This window comes from Hakea prostrata, chromosome 2, assembly GCF_041222555.1.
Source record: "Hakea prostrata isolate BN-2017 chromosome 2, UWA_Hpros_2, whole genome shotgun sequence".
NCBI classification, from domain to species: Eukaryota; Viridiplantae; Streptophyta; class Magnoliopsida; order Proteales; family Proteaceae; genus Hakea; species Hakea prostrata.
Genome location: NC_142601.1, coordinates 57,673,809 through 57,693,240, shown reverse-complemented (window position 1 = coordinate 57,693,240; position 19,432 = coordinate 57,673,809). Strand labels below are relative to the sequence as shown.

At 42.7% G+C, this 19,432-nt stretch overlaps 1 long non-coding RNA gene across 1 annotated transcript in view; it reads left to right on the top strand.

The window, feature by feature from the left end:
• The window catches only part of LOC149025179 (uncharacterized), a 70,806-nt gene extending 51,456 nt beyond the window's left edge, over positions 1-19,350 (top strand). Inside the window, exon 3 of the long non-coding RNA XR_016171701.1 lies at positions 18,114-19,350. This is a non-coding gene — a long non-coding RNA (uncharacterized LOC149025179). The remainder of the gene's footprint in view (positions 1-18,113) is intronic.
• Positions 19,351-19,432: the final 82 nt, after the last annotated feature.

The following is a 19,432-nucleotide window of genomic DNA, read 5'->3' as shown; positions in this document are numbered from 1 at the left end:
GGATCTGATCGGGATAGCCACGCCCCATGACGATGCCATCGTTATCAAGGTGAAGCTAGCCAACTGGGAAGTTCACCGAGTCTTGGTGGACACGGGTTCCTCGGTCGACCTGCTATCATATGAGGCTTTCAGAAGGCTAAAACGGCCAGACGATATTTTGACCCCTTGTGCAACCCCTCTTTACGGTTTCATAGGATCTTTAGCCATTGTAAAAGGAACAATCCAACTTGATCTGTAGACTAGGACATCACCCCGAGATACTTTAGTTTGGGTAAATTTCATGGTGATGAAAGATTTGTCCGCTTACCACGTGGTATTTGGGCGACCAACGCTAAATGCGTTAGTATCACCCAAACACATGAAACTTAAGTTCTCGACTGAAGCCGGCTAGGTGAATGCAATTCCGACCAATCCACATCCCGACAATGTTACGTAAATTATCTGAAGCAAAAGCAGAGGTTTGAATGTTTGGGAAGCGCTCTGACAATTGAGGGTCGAGATGATCGGGACGAAGAGAAAATGCAGAGAGTAGAACCGGTCAAAAAGTTAGAAATGATCCAATTACATACGAATCACCCTGAACACGGGACCTTTGTGGGGTTTGAACAACCCGAGGACTTCAAGTAAGAGCTGACCGAGTTCTTGCGAGATAACGCAGATATCTTCGCGTGGTCAGCAAGTGATATGCTCGAGATTCACAGGAGGGTAGCCAAGCATAAACTCTGGATTCAAAAGGATGCAATCTCGGTCATCCAAATAAGAAGTAACTTCTCACTAGGGAAACACGAAGCAAACAGGGTTGAAATAGAGAAACCTGAGAAATAAGGTTTCACAGAACCAATCGAATTCCCGACCTGGCTCGCTAATGTAGTGATGGTCAAAAAAGCAAACGAGAAGTGGAGGATGTGCACCGACTACACAGACCTCAACAAGGCCTCGAAGGATTGCTACCATCTGGCGAGAATCAACCTACTCATGGATGCCTATTCCAGGTACAACCAAATTCTCGTGAGCCAGGACGATGAAAGACACACCTCGTTCATGACGGTTTGGGAGAGCAATTTCTACTGAGTGATGCCATTTGGTTTCAAGAATGCCGATGCAACCTACCATTGAGCCGTGAACAAAAATTTCAAAGGACAGATCGGGAGAAACATGGAGTTGTACGTCGATGATATGCTCGTGAAAAGCTTGGCTTGGGACAATCACCTAATCGAATTTGGAGGAAGCGTTTGATGTACTACACCTACCGGATGCTTTTGAACCCTGAAAAATGTGCCATTTGGAGTGTCATCTGAGAAGTTTCTCGGGTTCACGATGTCTCAAAGGGGAATCGAAGCAAATCCCGAAAAATTGAAGCCCTTATAGACATATAGCCCCCAAGAACTATAGAGGATATCTAGTGTTTAACCGAGAGAGTGGCCGCGCTAAAACAATTCATTTCCCAAGCAGGGGAAAAATGTAACTCTTTTTTCAAGGCACTTAAAGCCATATCAACTCATGGAGAAGACATATGGACTGAAGAGTGCAAGCAAGCTTTTGAAGACCTCAAAAAGTTACTCGGGACAACTCCCGTCTTAGCATTACCAGTTACTGGGAAAAAATCTAACCTTATATCTAGCCGTATTACCGACCGCAGTAAGTGCACTACTGGTCAAGGGAGAGACGAGCCAAAACCCGGTCTACTAGGTGAGCCATGTGCTCATTGATGTGGAGACAAGCAGCTTTAGCCCTACTGATAGCCTCTCGCTTAAGCTAAGGCACATCCGATTTTCGCTCCGACTAATTTCCCGCTGAAAAGGATCTTGCATGGACCAGACGTAGCCTAGAAAATGGTCGGTTGGGCAGTTGAATTTAGTGAGTAACACATTGAGTTCAAGCGAAGGACGGCCATCAAAGGAACGGCCATCCTAGCTGACTTCATCGTGGAAAATAGTCTTCCACGGGGAAAAAATTCGGAGCACGGTCTACTGTTGATGCCGAAGACCTATGGTTATTGCATATAGACGGTTTGAGCAGCAGCTCAGGGTCATGGGCAGGCTTAACTTTTAAAAGCCCGGGTGGTTTTACAGTTAGCTATTCGCTAAGGTTCAACTTTGCAGCCTCCAATAACAAGGCTGAATACGAAGCTGTACTAGTTGGCTTACGAGTTACCCGAGCACTAAAAGTGCGAGATTTAGAAATCAAAGGCTATTCCCAATTGGTTGTAAATCAAATCAAAGGGGAGTATAATGCAAAGGTCGATCGGATGGCAAAATACCTTGCAGCGGTCGAGCAACTTCAAAAGGTATTTGATCGGGTAATTTTTAAACAAATACCCTGGAAAGAAAATGAAGAAGCCGATGAACTGTCACGACTCTCCATGGCCAACTACAAAAACCTAGATTCGGCAGTCTACATGGAAGAATTGGACTCCCCGAGCATACAGGAGACCGAAATCATTGAGATCGGGCAAGAACCTGACTGGACTAGCCCGCTTTTATCCTACTTGGTGGATAACAAACTTCTAACCAATCTAAAAGAGGCCAAAAAAAGCCAGAAACTAGGTAGCAAGGTTCACCACCCTGAACGATCAATTATATAAGAGATCCTTCTCCGAGCCACTCTTGAGGGGTGTCGGACCATCCCGAGCTAAGTACGCAATGGTTGAAGTCCATGAAGGAATATAGGGTGCCCATATGGGCGGGAAGGCACTGGCACAAAAAATTCAAGAGGTTCGGACTTTACTAGCCGACCATGCAGCAGAACGCCATCCTATACGTCCGTAAGTGTGAGCAATGCCAGAAACACACCATCGTTCCGAAGGGACCGACAGTGCCTCTTTCCTCGATCTTATGCCCGACTCCTTTTGTAATGTGGGGGATGGACTTAGTCGGGGAGTTACCCAAAGCCTTAAGGAATGGGGAATATCTCGCCGTAGCCATTGACTACTCTACGAAGTGGTTCGAGGTTGAACCCTTAGCCTACATCACAGAGAAACAAATAAACTAATTCTTTGGGAAGCAATTTGAAGGTCCAGAGTTCAAAGCATTTTGCGAAAGGTATCATATTGAACACGGATACTCCTTGGTTACCTAACCGCAAAGTAACAGACAGGTAGAGGTCACGAACAGGACTCTATTAGACGGGATAAAGAAAAGGCTAGAAGATAGCCGGACATTATGGGCCAAAGAGCTCCTAAGCGTTCTATGGTCATACCGGACCACGATTTGGGCTCTCACAGGGAAACACCATTCCACTTGGCATACGGCACCAAAGCTCTAGCTCCAGTCGAGGTGTTGGTAGGGTCTATTCAATACTAGACCTTTGACGAGAGGGAAATGAGCAAGGTTTGAGGACCAACCTCGACTTTCTACAAGAAACTCGGGAAACGGCTCATCACAAAAATCAGTGGTACCAAAAACGGGTAGCACAATACTATGACTCTCGAGTGAAAAATCTAAGGTACAGATCAGGAGACCTCGTAATGCGGAGAGCAGGGCTTCAAATCCAAGGAATCAAGGAAAATTGAGCCCGACCTGGGAAGACCCTTATATTGTTGACAAAGAAACAAAACCGGGAGCATACCGACTGAAGGAGCCAACAACAGGGAAACCGGTTGACCGATTATGGAGCTCCACCAATCTGAGGAAGTTCTACTAGTAGTATGTATCTCTTTCAAAAATAAACTTTTTCATCCCGAGTTTGCCACCATACTTTTCTCAAATACTTATATTTTGCACCTCTATTGAGGACTTAACGTACAAATATGTACAATGACCCGGGAGGTCTATCTTTTGCACCTCTTTTGAGGACTTAACGTACAAATACATACAGGGAACCGGGAACCATCCCGATCACATATTGTGCACCTCCTTTGAGGACCCAACATACAAATACGTACAGTGACCTGGGAATCACCTTGGTCACATCTTTTGCACCTCTTTTGAGGACTTAGCATACGAACACGTACAAAGCCTGGGAATCACCCCATCGCATCTTCTGCTCCTCTTTTGAAGACGAAGCATACAATTTCTGCATATTTCAAAAGTATTTTTCTTGGGTTTGTCCTGACGTTACACACTCACACCTCAAGGATCAACAAAGTCACATGTCACAACTCATAGGTCAAGAATAACCAACACATGAAGCATAATTCTTAGGAGTGTACAAGCAACAAAATACTTAGTAAAAAATTTCATTCACAAAAAAGGGTCAGGAATAATTCATTCTGAATACATAAGAACCACATGTTCAACTACAACTCGAGACATAATAAACTACATGTACAATTACGTTGACTCGGGATACAAAAATTATAGAAGGTTAAGTACAAAATGACTCAGGACAAACTAACATCTTGTAATCGATATGCTGAAGCATCTTTGAACTCTTCGCAATTGTCGAGAGTGAGATTCATGTGTCGATTGAAAGCCATGAACTTACCAACTAGCTGACGGCCGTCTTGGATTGTCACTGGCATCCTTCCCCCGATGCTTCAATCAACCCTTAAGAATTGACTCGAGGAAGATCTTATCTCAGTAGCCTGGTCAGCCGGTAGACCATCATTCGACACATTAGTCAACAACGGTGTCACTTAGGGTCTCCCCACCTTCAGCTTGGGTTTCTTCGTCAGGCGTGTCACCAGCATCTTCCTTCGGAGGGTCTATGAAGGCCGCGGGATTAGGAATTTCCAGTTGGGAAGCTCAGGAAGGCCCTTGGGACGAGGAATCTGGAGATCATCGAACACCTTCGGGTCAAGGATCCCGGATAGCTTCCCCACGTCTGGAAGAGACGCTTGCTTCAGGAGAAGCTTGAAAGCTTGGTTCAAACCCCTCCTAAAAGCATACGTCAAGAGAGCCAACTTCAGATCCTTGAACTGAGGAGTTTTGAAATAATCTTCCACCGCCTTCCCCTTGGACTTGAAGAATCCCCAAGGGAACTGGCCTTCAGCTCCTCGACCGTCTTCTTCAGCTCTGCATTTTTTTCCACCTCCTGATCTAAGAGGGTCTGAGCTTTCTCCAAATCTTGGGTGACCTTCCTGAGTTTCTTGTACTTCCCTGCCCTTGACGAGTTCAGCCTTCTCCTTCTGCAAGGGCCCGAGCTGCATTAAGCTCTTAGCTTGGCTTGGTGAGAATGGTGATTTGCCTACCGATAGAGGTCCTGGGAGAGCTTTAACTCCTCTGATTGACGCAGAGCCCATTCCACCGCCTCAACAAAGCAATGGGCCGCCCCGGCCAAATACCTGAAAAATAAGCGCACCAGTTAGTCGGGATCGTCAAAAGAAACACATTAAAGAAAAACTAGAAAATCACCTATACCCATTCGAGAAGAAGGCGTCATCTTGGGAGTTCTTCAAATAGTCTCGATTAGCTGGAAGAGTTGCACCCTCGACCCAACATTGAGCTACAATCAGGTTAGGAAAGATCGAGTCCCGATCTGTCAAATCCCATTGAGGGACGAAGGCATTGGAAGACCCAACAAGGGAGTCGGGTTCTTGGATTCTCACTTTATTGACCGGGGCTGCTCGAGGAAGATCTCCAGTCAGCCCCACATCCCCCTTGTGGGGCTTAGGAGAAGGAGGACGGAAAAGTAAATAAAACTCCCTCCACTTTTTAGTAGTGGATGGGAGAGTATCTTTCTCAATGAAATACCAACCCCGCTGGGTGTGGGGATGTAACATGAAAGAAGTATGGAATAGTTTAAAGGGCGGGGCTATGCCCGATTATGGCAAAAGCCAAGCAAACCCGATGATGTTGCGCCAACTATTCAAGCTCAGGTTGGCCGGGCTGAGTGAAAAGTGATTCAGGACATATACAAAGAGAAAATGCAAGGGAAGACGTAATCCCCCGATGAAAGCGTCATAATATAATGAGTGAAAACCCCTTGAGGGACTATTCATCCGGTCATCATCACCCGAAAGTTGGACCTCATACCCATTGGGAAGAGGAAAACACGAAAGAAATTTATTAAGGTCAGCTGAAGTAAGAGAACACGGGTAAAACTCAAGCCCTGATGTGCCAATAACAAAATCTACATGCCAAGGCGTCCAGGGCTTAGGCTGAGCTAGGACCAAGGCACTGGCATCCAATTTCTTCTTGTTTGGCTTACGAGGGACGAGACCTCAAAAGCCACTCGAGCGTTGAAATGGTGGACTAGTAAATGCCCTAGCCCGATAAGGAACAGTCCAGGAAGAAGATGCAATTTGATTACGGGAGGAAGTGGCCGTCGATTCCAGACGCAGAGGAGCACTATGTGCAGAAATTGAAAGAGTGGCAAGTTCATCCTCAGACACGGAAACATCCTGAGAGGCCACATCGGGGACTTCTGCAATCGGGACAAAAGATGGACCTGCTTGTTCATTAGACAAAAATGAACGTGCCAGTTTAACAGCCAACCTATATGCTCTTGGGTCGTCATCAAGGGGACTATCACTCGAGGAACAACTAGACTCATCATCTGAGGATTGCTAATGCAAATCCTTCAGACCATCCCCTGTGAGGTTAATAGCTCTCGTCTGGTCACTATCACCCTCACTAGCATAGCCCTCATTGGGCGGGACATTTTTTTCTCACGATTCATATGGATGGGAACACTGGGTATATACCTTAAACCACCCTTCGGAATCATGATTGGGAAAAAACAAAGCAAGCTTAATAATGGATGAAAGAGCTGAAAAGTTGAATGCAAAAACTGGTCGGGATCCTGGTCGAGAGCAATGAAAGCGATATGACGAAACAAAGATGGAAGGGGGTATTTATACCTCAAGAAGAAAAGAAGAAAATCTTGATCTAACGGCTAGAAAGCAATGAGATCAACGATACAAATTAAGAGACGTTTGAACTTCCCGAGGCTGTTATGACCAACCATTTTGACGTATGACGTGGCGACACCAGACTGCGGTAACGCCTAGGGAAACCCTGCCGTCATGGCCAACGCTCCAGGACGGGAGTAATCGAAAAACACCCCTCAACTTGTATCCCAGAACTCTACCCCGCTGCTCGATGCTGTCAAATCACCGCTCGGGCTAGGGGGCTAGTGATACGGGAAGATTGTACCCGACTATGTCTAGACCCGACTAGGGCCATAACCAGCAAAGTAGGCGGGATCTTAGCTGACCGCACCACGTAGATGGAAAGCTCCACTCACGTTGGGCCTATATGGCAACATTGCCGTAAATGGAAGGTTAACTCCAAAGATGATTAGGCGGAACAACCAACGGGGGAACCTGTTTGTAATTGAAAAGGTAACCCCGCATACTATTTAAACAAAGACTCACCCCTTTGGTAAGACACTAACACTTTCTTAGCATATTCATGTGTTGCACTCGTCGGGATCTTAATCTGATCACTGACTGACTCAGCTATCGGAGGCGGCTGCCCGACATCCTAGCCGGCCCGCGTTTAATTCCTATGTTGCCCTCGCACGGGATCTTAATCTAATCACTTACTGACTTAGCCATCGGAGGCGGCTGCCCGACATCCTAGCCGGGCCCACTTCTAACCTTTCTTGCAGGGCTCATCATCTCGGGATACGAGAAGGTAATCGAGTATTTGCATGGCTCAGTCGGAACCAAGATCGCAAGTGAGACACATCAATTTCGATATTAATTCTATTCATGCCCTTGTGATTCTATATATTTTATAAGCTAGGGTGTGTCTCCTTTTTAAGATTCATCCTCTTCGATTTTGACAATTGATTTTAATCGTACTATTATTCTTGTTCTTGTGGTTGTACTTATCTTTAAAGGTTGACAGTGCATCTTGACCTTCAGATTCGCCCTTCTTCGTTTTTTACTTGACTTGACTTAAACCATAATTTATTCCTTTTTTTTATTATTAAATTATTAAATTTATCGTATGGGTTGGAGGGTGCCTTACAACGTCGAGATTCTCTGTTGTTGGTTTTTACTCTTGATTTGAATTATAATTCTATTCTTATCCTTGTGATTCACACTTGTGATTATACTTATTCTATGAGGTTTTGGGTACGTCTTTAGCTTAAGATACGCCCTCCTTGATTTTGACACTTGATTTTAGTTATATTTATTTTCTTCCATTGTGATCATACATATTTCATAGTACTGAGGGTGCTCTCCACTATGATATGCCCTCCTAGATTTTTTCACTCGATTTCAATCAAAATTTTATTTCATTCCTTGTTATTATACTTACCTTATAAGGTTGATGATGTGTCCACTTTAGTATTCAACCCCCTTGATTTTGACACTTGGTTTCAATTATATTTATTTTCTACCCTTGTGATTATACTTATTTCATATTAATGAGGATGCGTGCGTCTCCACTTTGAGATTCATCCCTCCTAGATTTGGTCACTTGATTTCAAGCAAAATTCTATTTCACCCTTATTATTATACTTACCATATAAGGTGAGGGTGTTTCTTCACCTTGAGATTTGCCTTTTTCGATTTTGACACTTGATTTCATTCATATTTCTATTTTGTCCATAGTGATTGTTTTTTACTTATAAGAATCTAGGTGCATCTCCACCTTGAGATTCTCCCTCTTCAATTTTTATAGTTGATGTGCATTATAGTTTTTTACTTATAGTTCTATTTATGCCCTTAACATAGTTCTATTTTTTCTATTGTGTAGTTATCGTAATAGGTTGAGGGTACATCATTCTCGATCCTTGATTTTTACACTTGATTTAATCATATTTCTATTGTTGCCCTTGTTTTATACTTGTGATTTTCACCTTAAGATTTTCCCTCCCGATGTTGACACTTGATTCCATTCATAGTTTTATTTGTGATTTTACTTATGTTATAGGGTTGAGCTTGGGTCTCCACCTTTAGATTAGCTCACTTCAATTTTGACACTTGCATCCCCACCTAGAGATTTTCCCTCCTCGATTTGCACTTCATTTCAATCATCGTTCTGTTGCTGCGCTTATGATTATAATTATCCATGTAAGGATAAGGGTGTCTCCTCCTTGCGATTTACTGTCTTTGATTTTGTCACTTAAATTTTAATCAAAGTTTTATTCATGTCCTTGTGATTATACTAGTCCTATGAGGTTTAGGGCGCATCTTTTGGTTTGTGTTTCGACCTTGAGATTCCAGTCCTTTTGATTACCTTTATCATATAAGTTTTAGGTTGTGTTTCGACCTTGAGATTCTACCTCCTCGATTTTTACCCTTAGTTTCAGTCGTATTTTGGTTTTTGCTATTGTTATCATTCTTATCCTATAAGCTTGAGGGTGTGGACCTATGTAAAGGTTCACCCTCTTCAATTTTGAAACTTAATTCTAATCATAATGCTACTTCTTTCCTTATGATTGTGCTTATTTTATGAGTTTGAGGGTGCTTGTCCTCCTTGAGATTTGTCGTCTTGTATTTTAACTCCTGATTTTATTCATAGTTCTTTTTCTGCCCTTGTGGTTGATTTACATCATTCACCATCGTCGATTTTCACACTTGATTTTAATCATTATTTTATCCATACCCTTTTGATTGTTACTTGTTCTATAAGATTGAGGGTGCGTCTCCACCTTGAGATTCACTCTCGTTGATTTTGAAACTTTATTTTAATCATTATTTTAATCCTATCCTTGTGATTTCAACTTACCTAATAAGAATATAGGTCGGTGTCCACCTTGCAACTCGCCCTCCTTGATTTTGACACAGGATTTTCGTTATAAATTTATTCCTATCCTTGTGATTATAATCTTCCTATATGGTTGAGGGTTCATCTTCACCTTGAGATTTGTTGTCCTTGATTTTAATCATAATTCTATTCCTATCCTTGTGGTTGTACTTATCTTTTACCATTAAGTGTATGTCTTCACCTTGAGATTCGCTTGTTTGTCACACTTGATTTTTTCGATAAGGTTGAAGGTTTGTCTCCCACCATCCTCGATTTTTTTTTTTTTCTTTTCTTCCTACAAGGTTAAGGGTATTGCAATTTGCCCAACTTGATTTTGACACAAGATTTTAGTCATATGCTTTTGTCTTTGTGATTATTATTTTCCTGCAAGCTTGTGGGTGTGTCTCCACCTTCAGATTCCCCTTTTTTTGTTTTGACTCTAGTTTTAGTGATAATTCTATTCTTGTCCTTGTGATTATAATTATCATATAAGGTTGATGGTACATCTCCAATTTGAGATTTGCCCTCCCCGATCTTGAGTTCAATTGTGTTGTTTTTATTTCTGACCTTGTGATTGTTGTTGTCCTATAGGGTTGATCCTTTTTTATTTTAACAGCTGATATTAGTTATAAATCTATTCATTTCCTTGTGATTGTACTTATCCAATAAGGTTGAAGGTAAGTCTCCACCTTGAGATTCGCCCTCCTCAATTTTGAAACTTTGTTTCAATTATAATTTTATTTCTGCCCTTGTGATTGAACTTATCCTATAAGTTTGAGGGTGCATCTCTACCTTGAGATTTGACCTCTATGGTTTTGACAATCAATTTTTAATTATGTTCTATTCATGTCCTTGTGGTTATACATTTTCTTTAAGGTTAATATCTCCACTTTTAGATTTACCTTCCTCCATTTTACACTTGATCAATCATATTCTATTTATTCCCCTAGTGATTATACTTACCCTTTAAGGTTGAGGGTGCATCTCCACCTATAGATTTGCCCATTTTGACTTTGACATTTTATTATAGTTATAATCTAATTGTTATCCTTGTGATTGTACTTATCTTATAAATTGCATCAAAATAAATTGCATTCCAAATCGAATCAATAGAGCGTGATTTAGAAGTCCAACGCCTGAGATTCCACTCCCACCATAGATGGTGGATCATAGCGCCAAAGACAAGCTTACCTATCTTGTAACAAATTGAGGAACCTGGGAATTTATTTAAAATCCAAGACCAGTCACGAGAAAACCCAAATGAGTAGCAGGAGCGGAGCCAAATGTAAGAGAGGGCTTTTCTCCAAAGGGAGCAGGAGAAAGGGTAGGGGAAAAATAAATGCTCAATGTCCTCAGTACCAGTCCAACAAAGGATACAATTGGGGTTTGCAAGGATGTGGCGGGAGATAAGGAATCCTTGGGTAGGGAGAGCATGTTTTAGGGCTCTCCAAAGGGTGAGGGCGTGCTAGGGAGTGTGACCAGTGAACCAGACAAGGGGAGGCTAGGTGGGGGAAGGGGAGGGGATCGAACCAAGTTCCAAGCAGAAGCCGTGGTGATGGATTTAGAGCTTGAGGGGAGCCAAACTAATGTATCATGGGTGGAGGGGATGATGGGGGGAGGGAATTCTAGACTTGTTTGAGACTAGGGTAAGGGGCAAAGGTCCAGGAACCTTTAGTGATGTAAACCATTAAGGGGGATGACTTGGGGATGCGAGTGTCATAGACATTGCGGAGGGGAAGAAGAGAGAGGAGAACACCCATCGGAGGCCACGAATCTAGCCTAAATTTAGTGGAGAGGCCTGAAAATTTTGGGTGGTAATGGTAGGGAAAGCACGAGGCTTGAGAAGGAGTTTCCTCCAGATCCAGGAAGGGTTGGAAGGGATAAAAAGAGTCCGATTTGAGGAGGTGGGAGTAAACCCAATTGACCCAAATGGAATCTTGTTTGGAAACAATTTTCTGGATGAGACGAAGTAAAGCAGCGGAATTGACATCTTGGATCTTTTGAGAATTCTTAGGCCCCCCACAGCTTTAGGTCAACGGATGTTGGACCAATTGATGGGGTGGAGGAAACGGGAAGATTCCTAGCCTTTTCAGAGAAAGGCACAAAAAATGGATTCCATTGCCAAGGAGATAGGTTTGGGAAGAGGGAAGATGCCACACCAATAGAGGTAGGAGGATTGGAGGATAAACCGAATAAGCTCCACCCGACCGGCGAAAGAGAGGAGCCGGCTTTTCCAAAGTTGGAGACTCTTTCGGATATGATCCAGTATGGGAGAGTAGTGATGGTGGGAAAGTCTACCAGGGATAAGGGGAAGACCAAGGTAGACAACAAGGAAGGAGATAGGCTTGAATCCTGAATGATTCAGGAGATTGAAGCGCAAAGTATCAAAGACTCCGAAGAGGAAAATGGTGGATTTCTCAAGGTTGACTTTGAGACCAAAGATGGACTTGAAGAAGCCAAGGGCAGAAAGGATAGATGAGATGGAATTATGGTCGGCTTTGGAGAAGATTATGAGATTGTCGGCAATGGCAAGATGGGTGAGATTGAGGAATTTGCATTTAGGAATAGGAGAAATCAAGGGTTGACCCGTTTTGGATTAGAGGATGCAGGATAGGACCTCCAAAGCTAGGGAAAAGAGGTAAGGGGAGAGAGGACATCCGTAACGAATCCCAACTCAGGAGGGAAAGAAACCAACCGGAGAGCCATTGGTGATAATAAAGAAGGTAGGAGTGGAGAAGAGACTTTGTGAAGGTCCACTTTGAGTAGAGTAGTAGGGGAATGAGATGATCTCTTGAAACCCCTGACTATCTCTGCACAATGAAGAATGTTTTTCGCAATGCTACGACCCGAAATGAATGCGGTTTGGTTGGCACTAACCAGGCTAGGCATAGCCTTCTTGAGCCGATTCTTAAGGATCTTAGAGATAAATTTGTAAAGGAGGTTACAGAGGGAGATACAACAGAAATCAGAAAGGGAGGAGGCACTTGCCTTTTTGGGAATAAGATAGAGGAAAGTTTGGTTAACATATGAGAGCTGGGAAGGGTTGAGAAAGAAGCTTTGAACAACATGAATCAGATCACCCTCAATAGTGTCCCTGACATTGAGAGAAAAATCCCATTCTTAAACCATCTGGACCAGGAGCACAATTGGATTTGTGGGATGGGATGGCCTAAAGAATCTCATCATGGGAAGGGATGGAATTGAGAGAGGAGAGGGAATGGGGGTCAATGAATTTGTTGATGAGGTCGGGGGGTAGAGGGGGTCTGCTCGGGAGGGAAGAGGGAGAGAGAAGATTTGTGAAGTATGAGACACTTCAGCTTTGATTCCAGAGAGGAGAACATGAATGGAGTTATGATTATGGCGAGCTTTGAGGGAGTGATGGAAAAAACAGTATTGGAATCCCCAAGTTGGAGCCATTTGATTCTTGCTTTTTGATAGAAGAAACTTTCTTCGAGAGAAATGAGTGATGATAGTTCGGAAGAAAGGCCTTTTTCATTTTCCGCCAACAAAGGATTGAGAGGATCAGATTGGAGAAGAGTTTGGGTTCTTAAGAGATTGGAATGGCTTTTGGAGACCCTGGAGGAAATGTTTCTGAAGGTGGAGGAGTTCTTGAGTCGGAGAGTTTCCTTAGTGTTCCTAAGCCTACGAGCAAAAGCAATGAGGGGGAGAGAGTGGCAATGGACAAGGCTTGTCCCATGCTTCTTTGACAGTGGAAGTGAAATCAGGATTAAAATATTAAAGAATTTAAAGGGTGTAGGGCCATAAGAAGGGGGGTAAGATGGACAAGGCAGAGAGAGTGGTCAGAGAGGCTAGGGGAAGAGAAGGAGGCATGGGGAGATAAGGAATTTGGAGAGCTAGGATTGATTAATGGGGAAACAATCAAGCTTCGATGAATTCTATCCTCACCAATACGGCGATTGTGCCACAAAAGAGAATGGCCCGACCAACGGAGATCGGTGAGACTAGAGTCATCGATACAAGAATTAAAATCCTTAACAGCAACAGGATTGGGAGAGCAGCCTCCAACTTGCTCATGGGAAAATCTGACAATGTTAAATCCCCTCCAACACCCCAAGGATGACTCTCACAAGAGGGAGAAATATACTGTGAGAGATTCCCATAAAGGAGCACGCTTAGAGGCTCTATTGACACCATAGACAATGGTGAGAAAGAAGTTAGTAGGAGCATTGGGCAAAGAAACTTAGAGATGAATGAATTGGGAGGAGGAATCGATTGAGGGAGTGGTTGATCAAAGTCGAATCCCAAAGCATCCAAATTTGGCCATTTGGCCATTTGGGGAATGGGAGTAATTAGAAAGAAAAGACCAATTGGGGGCTAAGAATTGGGCAATCCGATGGGAATTATTCTATTGAACATGGGTCTCGAGAAGGGCACAGAGGGGAGATATAGAATCCAAGAGGAATTTCTTGACCTCCCCTTGCTTGGAAATAGAATTGAGGCCTCTAACATTCCAAATAATAAAGTTAAACATAAATGACAATAGGGGGTGGGGGCTGGATACAACTAGCAACTAAAATTCGGATCATAAGGGGCTATGCTATGGGAGGGGCAGTTGGGGATAGCCTCACACAAGGGGAAGGGGTTTCAAAAATGTTTGGGTCAATGGAAGAAGCCAAAAAGGGGGTTGAGGGTTTGGTGGAGGGGGATGAGGGTTGGAAAGAAGTTGATGGGTCAAATGAAAGAAGGTTCAAAGGATTGGGCCTGGGCAGGGTCGGATGGTTAATGGTTTTGGTGAGTGGTTATCTTTGCTTTTGGAAGGGACTGAGGATGTGGGCTGAAAAATATTTCTTAAAGAGCTGAGCATTTGTGGAGAATTTTTGAAGCATGTGGGCCCAGCCAAAATAAGAGCCTGAGACCCAAGGGGAGGAGAAGAAACTTTTTGATGAGCTTGGGTCCAAAAGGAGAAGACGTTGGGTTTTTACTGAAGGACGGTGGGAGCTAACGACGATAGGATAAGTGAGGAGTGGGACCTAACTAGGGGAGAGAGGGGTGTGGGTAAAATGGGAATGGAGTTAGCATGTGAGATGGTTGCATGGTTTTTCAAAAAAGGGTTTGGGAATGTGCAGGGTTTATGCTCGAGCATTCACCATTTAGGGAAGACGGTGAAATAAGATCAAAGGGGTGAGTGCCAGTTACCTCAATGGCCGGACGGTAGCTCAGGGGCAGCATCATCTGTTGCAGGAGTAGCAATCACGGGGAGTTGACTTCTTCATCATCAGAGGAGCTGATAGGCCTAATAGAGTTGTCGCCATCAGAGATATTGAGGATCGAATCAGAGTGCAAAGAAGTAGGAGGCATGGCAGCAGCTTTATTCCTTGTTCTTCAACAACAGTAGGTGTTGGTAGTCGGAGAAGCAATTCCGGTGACCTTCATTGGTATCGTAGGTGAGATAAGGATGGAGGCAGTGATTTTCTCTTCAAAACTTCTGACTTCGAAAGGAAGCATTAAATCAACAGTATTCAAACTTGACGGATCAACCGTAGGAAGATAGTCTTCAGCAGATCGAGAAGAAAGGGAACCATCAGGAGCAGCTTATTGGAGAGACGCAAACAAACAACCTTTCGAGTAGTGGCCAAGCAAAAAGGAGGGCACACAACAAGAAGGGATCCAGTGATAGACTATGACTTGGTTATACTTGAGACATTTCTTAATGGTTTCCAATACGAGGGCGTACAACATTTCTTAATGGTTTTGCGATAGCTCCTTGCTATTGCTAGCCATAAGTATGTCATCTACGTACAATGTTAGAATGACATAATTACCATCAGATCTCTTGGTGTAAACATAATGGTCTTCCTCAAGCATGGAAAAACCATTTTCCATCATAGCTTGGTGGAAGCGCACATTCCACTGTCTAGATGTTTGCTTTAAGCCATATATGGACTTCTTAAGCTTGCACACTTTGCGCTCAAGTCCATTAGCTTCAAAGCCTTGAGGTTGATCCATATAGATCTCTTCCTCAAGTTCTCCATTGAAAAAAGCAATTTTTACATCCATCTGATAAAGCTCCAAGTCCAACTGAGCAACAATGGCAAGTATGAGGCGGATTGAGGCAAACCTAACCACCGGGGAAAAAGTTTCTTCATAATCAACGCCCTCTCGTTGGGTGTAGCCCTTAGCCACTAAACGAGCCTTGAATCTCTCAATAGATCCATCCGCCTTCCTCTTGATCTTGAGAACCCACTTGTTCCCAATTGCCTTTCGGTTCATGTTCATCGACTGAAGTCATCTCATAGTCGATCTCTTCAGAAGTTACTATGTAGGCTTCATCCACTATGTCGAAACGTTGACGAGGAACTAGCCCACGCCCACTACGGCGCAAGTGCATGTCAGATTGCTCACCCTCTGAGGTAGCTATCACATCTGCATTCCCACTCCCACTAGGATCTTTTGGTTTAACCCCAGGTTCATTATCTAGAATCTGAATCCTGGAGTGACAAGACCATTATCTTGTATCTCAAAGAATTCCGATGATTTTTTGTTAACTCTTGAAAGAAATGGAAATCCTCAAAGTCCGCACCCCTTTCTTCTTTTCTTTTTTTTTTTTTTTAAATTACAAGCGTCTCCCCCTGCTATTACAAATTTCCACTAAGCTAATCAATTTCTTTCAATGGTTTTTTTGTTGGCAATGTGAAATCAACCTGTTATCAGGATCTGCTTAAGGCTATGGAAACCCAGGTCTTCTCTGCTTATTTGCTCATTTTAACGTTGTTTGGAACCTCCCTTGCTACCGCTGGGCTCAGCGATCAGCTGTCACTTAGGGGCGTTTTGTAGTGATGAATTTTTTCTAGGTTCCAGCAACTCTAAATTTGCTTTCGGCCTCCATCCAACCGATGCCAATTTGTTTTTGTTAGTCGTCCCCCACTTCAACAGTTCACCAGTAGTGGAACTACTGAGTAATCTATTGTAATCTCCCTTAATTTGAAAAGTTTCACCTTTCAAGTAGTTGCTTGTTAGGGTTGAGTTGTTTGAGGTTGACGCCATATACTTTTGTGGCTGCAAGAGTTAATACTGGAGTGGGTGCTCTCTAATCATTGTAGTGATCAAAATTTTAGTTGGAAAGTATTGTGTAAATACGAAACTCTATTTAGGGCATTATTCCATGGATGTAGGCAATTTGGCTGAACCACGTAAATTTGGTGTCTTGCGTTTTTAGTTTATTTTTCATTGCATATATTGGAGTGCTTTGATTGCAGAGTGGTGGTGCACTGTCTGGTAGACCCAGCCACATTGTGGTGTGTGGTGGACGTGCCCTTGTGTAATTATTACAGTATTATTTTGACCAACCTTGTCTTGAATTTAAAGAAGCGTCACATTAAAGAAAATTTTAGAAGATAGTGATTCACCGCTCGCCTGCGATTTGGTACATTCCGGACAGGTCAGTCATTCTATAGGGATAAAAACCTAGCAGTCGAGTAATAAGGTTCTCAGACGAGGGAATCGTTCCTCTCTATATAGAGATTCTATATATAGGCTAGAATGCTTCTACTGTATGATTTTCCAAGGTAAAAGAGCCCCTGACCAGTTCGAAACAAATGAACGTCTAAAAGAACGAATCACTCAACTCCAATTTGAACAGGATAAGATTCGATTTAAGCCCCCCTCTCAATGTCAACCTGGGAATAACACTTGTAATGTACTTCTTGAAGCCATTATAAATTTGCTGCAAAGACGGCTGCCGAGGTTGGGTTGATTTTTCTTTTTAATAAGTTTACTAATTTACTAATTACATCTACATTTCTCATGTAATGGAGAAATTCATTCTAGTTCTTATCGTTGCTTCCCTTTTTCTGTTGATGATTTCTTTTTTCCATATATTTTTTTTAATCTGTGGCTCGTTCAACTGGGTTGTAAGATGGAGACTTTGTTTGTTAGAATTAGGAATTTAATATTCAGTTGCAGGGTTCACTAAGATTTGGAGGAGTTCCGAATTTGTTCATTACATTAGAGGAAGTATATTTTTGGTTGTAGGTCAAAGTTTTGCCATCTTAAGACCATGTTTGGGATTCCAATGTAATTACACTTCAGATCTGAAGTAGCAAACAGTTTCTTTTTTTGTATTCAATTGTAATCTAGGAGGATTGGTTCTTTTGAAAAGGGTACTTGGGTGCTTTGGGGAGGCTTTAGAGATCTATTAGTTATAATGGATTGTTATACAAAGCTTCTGCTTCATTTTAGGAGCTCGCATTGTTTTTTTGTACAGTTAAATATGTATTCAAGTGAGATTGCGAAGGCATTGGAAGTCGGGGTTTCCAAAGTTGTTGCTTTGTGTTGATCCTTTTTTTCATTTTAGAAATTTGGTTTAGTGGGTTGATGTTCTTTATAAATTCTTAAATTTGGATAATTTTGCTTTGCGAATAGAAGGACGAATTTCTTATTCCTCTCATATTTCTTTGGATCCTCGAGAAATAATAGGATCCAAAGAGCATCTGATTTTGCCTACTTTCTGTTTCACCTTTGGCACCCATGAAGTTGTTGTACTTATCGGATGCATTCCAATTTCAGGTATGCTCTTCTGGTATAGGATGCATGGAAATTCGCATTCACTGAGTGGGCAAGGTTGTATGAAGATGGACAAATGCAGCTTCGACAAGAAAGCTCCAAGTTTGGGGGAACTTCTAGTAGTAGATCTTCTTCTTCATCAGCATTAGTTTCTGCAACTCAATTGCGCGTTTTCTCTCCAAGATCACCATGTCAAGGGACTGAGCCTCTCCAGCCTGACATAGAAAGTGTGTTGCCTACTGATCCTATTTCTAGCACTATAGGTGAGAAGTCTGGATATTGGTCAGTTGCGTATGCCGCAACAAATATTTCACCCGCCCCAACTTGTAATTGGAATGATTCCCGAAATCAACACCTTTAAACCATGCTTCTTCTTCGGTCAACATCTTACAAACCAACTCATCCGGTCGCAACAAAGGCAATAAGAGTAGCATTAGTCAACCCAGGCACATAGAGAAGTAGAAAAAGTGGGAGAGAAGAGCCAAGGAAAGTTCTCTTATACCCAAGGCTCAGCTTCACATTCCTTTAATAGGACTTATGATGTCTACATTGGTTTCCATGGCCGCAAGCCTTCTTTGCTGAAATTTTCTAATTGGTTCCGTGCAGAATTGGAAGTTCAAGGAGTTAGTTGTTTTGCAGCTGATAGAACTCGTTATAGGAATTCAAAAAGCCATGACATTGTTGAGAGGGCAATGAACGTTTGTTCTTTTGGAGTGGTGATCCTTACCAGGAAGTCATTTGAAAATCCTTATAGCATTGAGGAGTTGCAGAGTCTCTTGAGTTAGAAGAACCTCGTTCCAATTTTCTTTTGTTGGCAACCAGGTTAGGAAGGAGATTCATAGAACTTATTCTCTTGGCGATATCAGTGGAGATGCAGAAAAGGAATACATTGAACTTAAGTCTACGCACAGGAGGAAGAATTTGGTGATAAGCCGAGACAAAAACAGCAGGATGGGGAAAGAATTGAGGGATCAGCACATTGAGGGTAGTAGCAACAAGGGAAAAGAACCAGTGGTATGGAAGTGGTTTGAGACTGACCCTCCTGTTGTTGAGCTGAAAGTGGATGAGTTGTTAGTCTTTATAAGACAGGTGGTTCTACCTCTAGCAATCTACACATTCTTCACATTTTCAGAGTGTAATGTGGCTTTACAACTCCTACACTTACGGCAAGCTTTGTTATTGAGCAAGATAATTTTCTATGTTGCTCACCCTGTTGAACTCACCTCGCCTCACCCCAACCACTCCTACTACACCCCAAATGTCGATCATGGTGGACTCGAACCACCATCTCTAGATGAGTGAGTCTTTAGTCCAAATGGAAG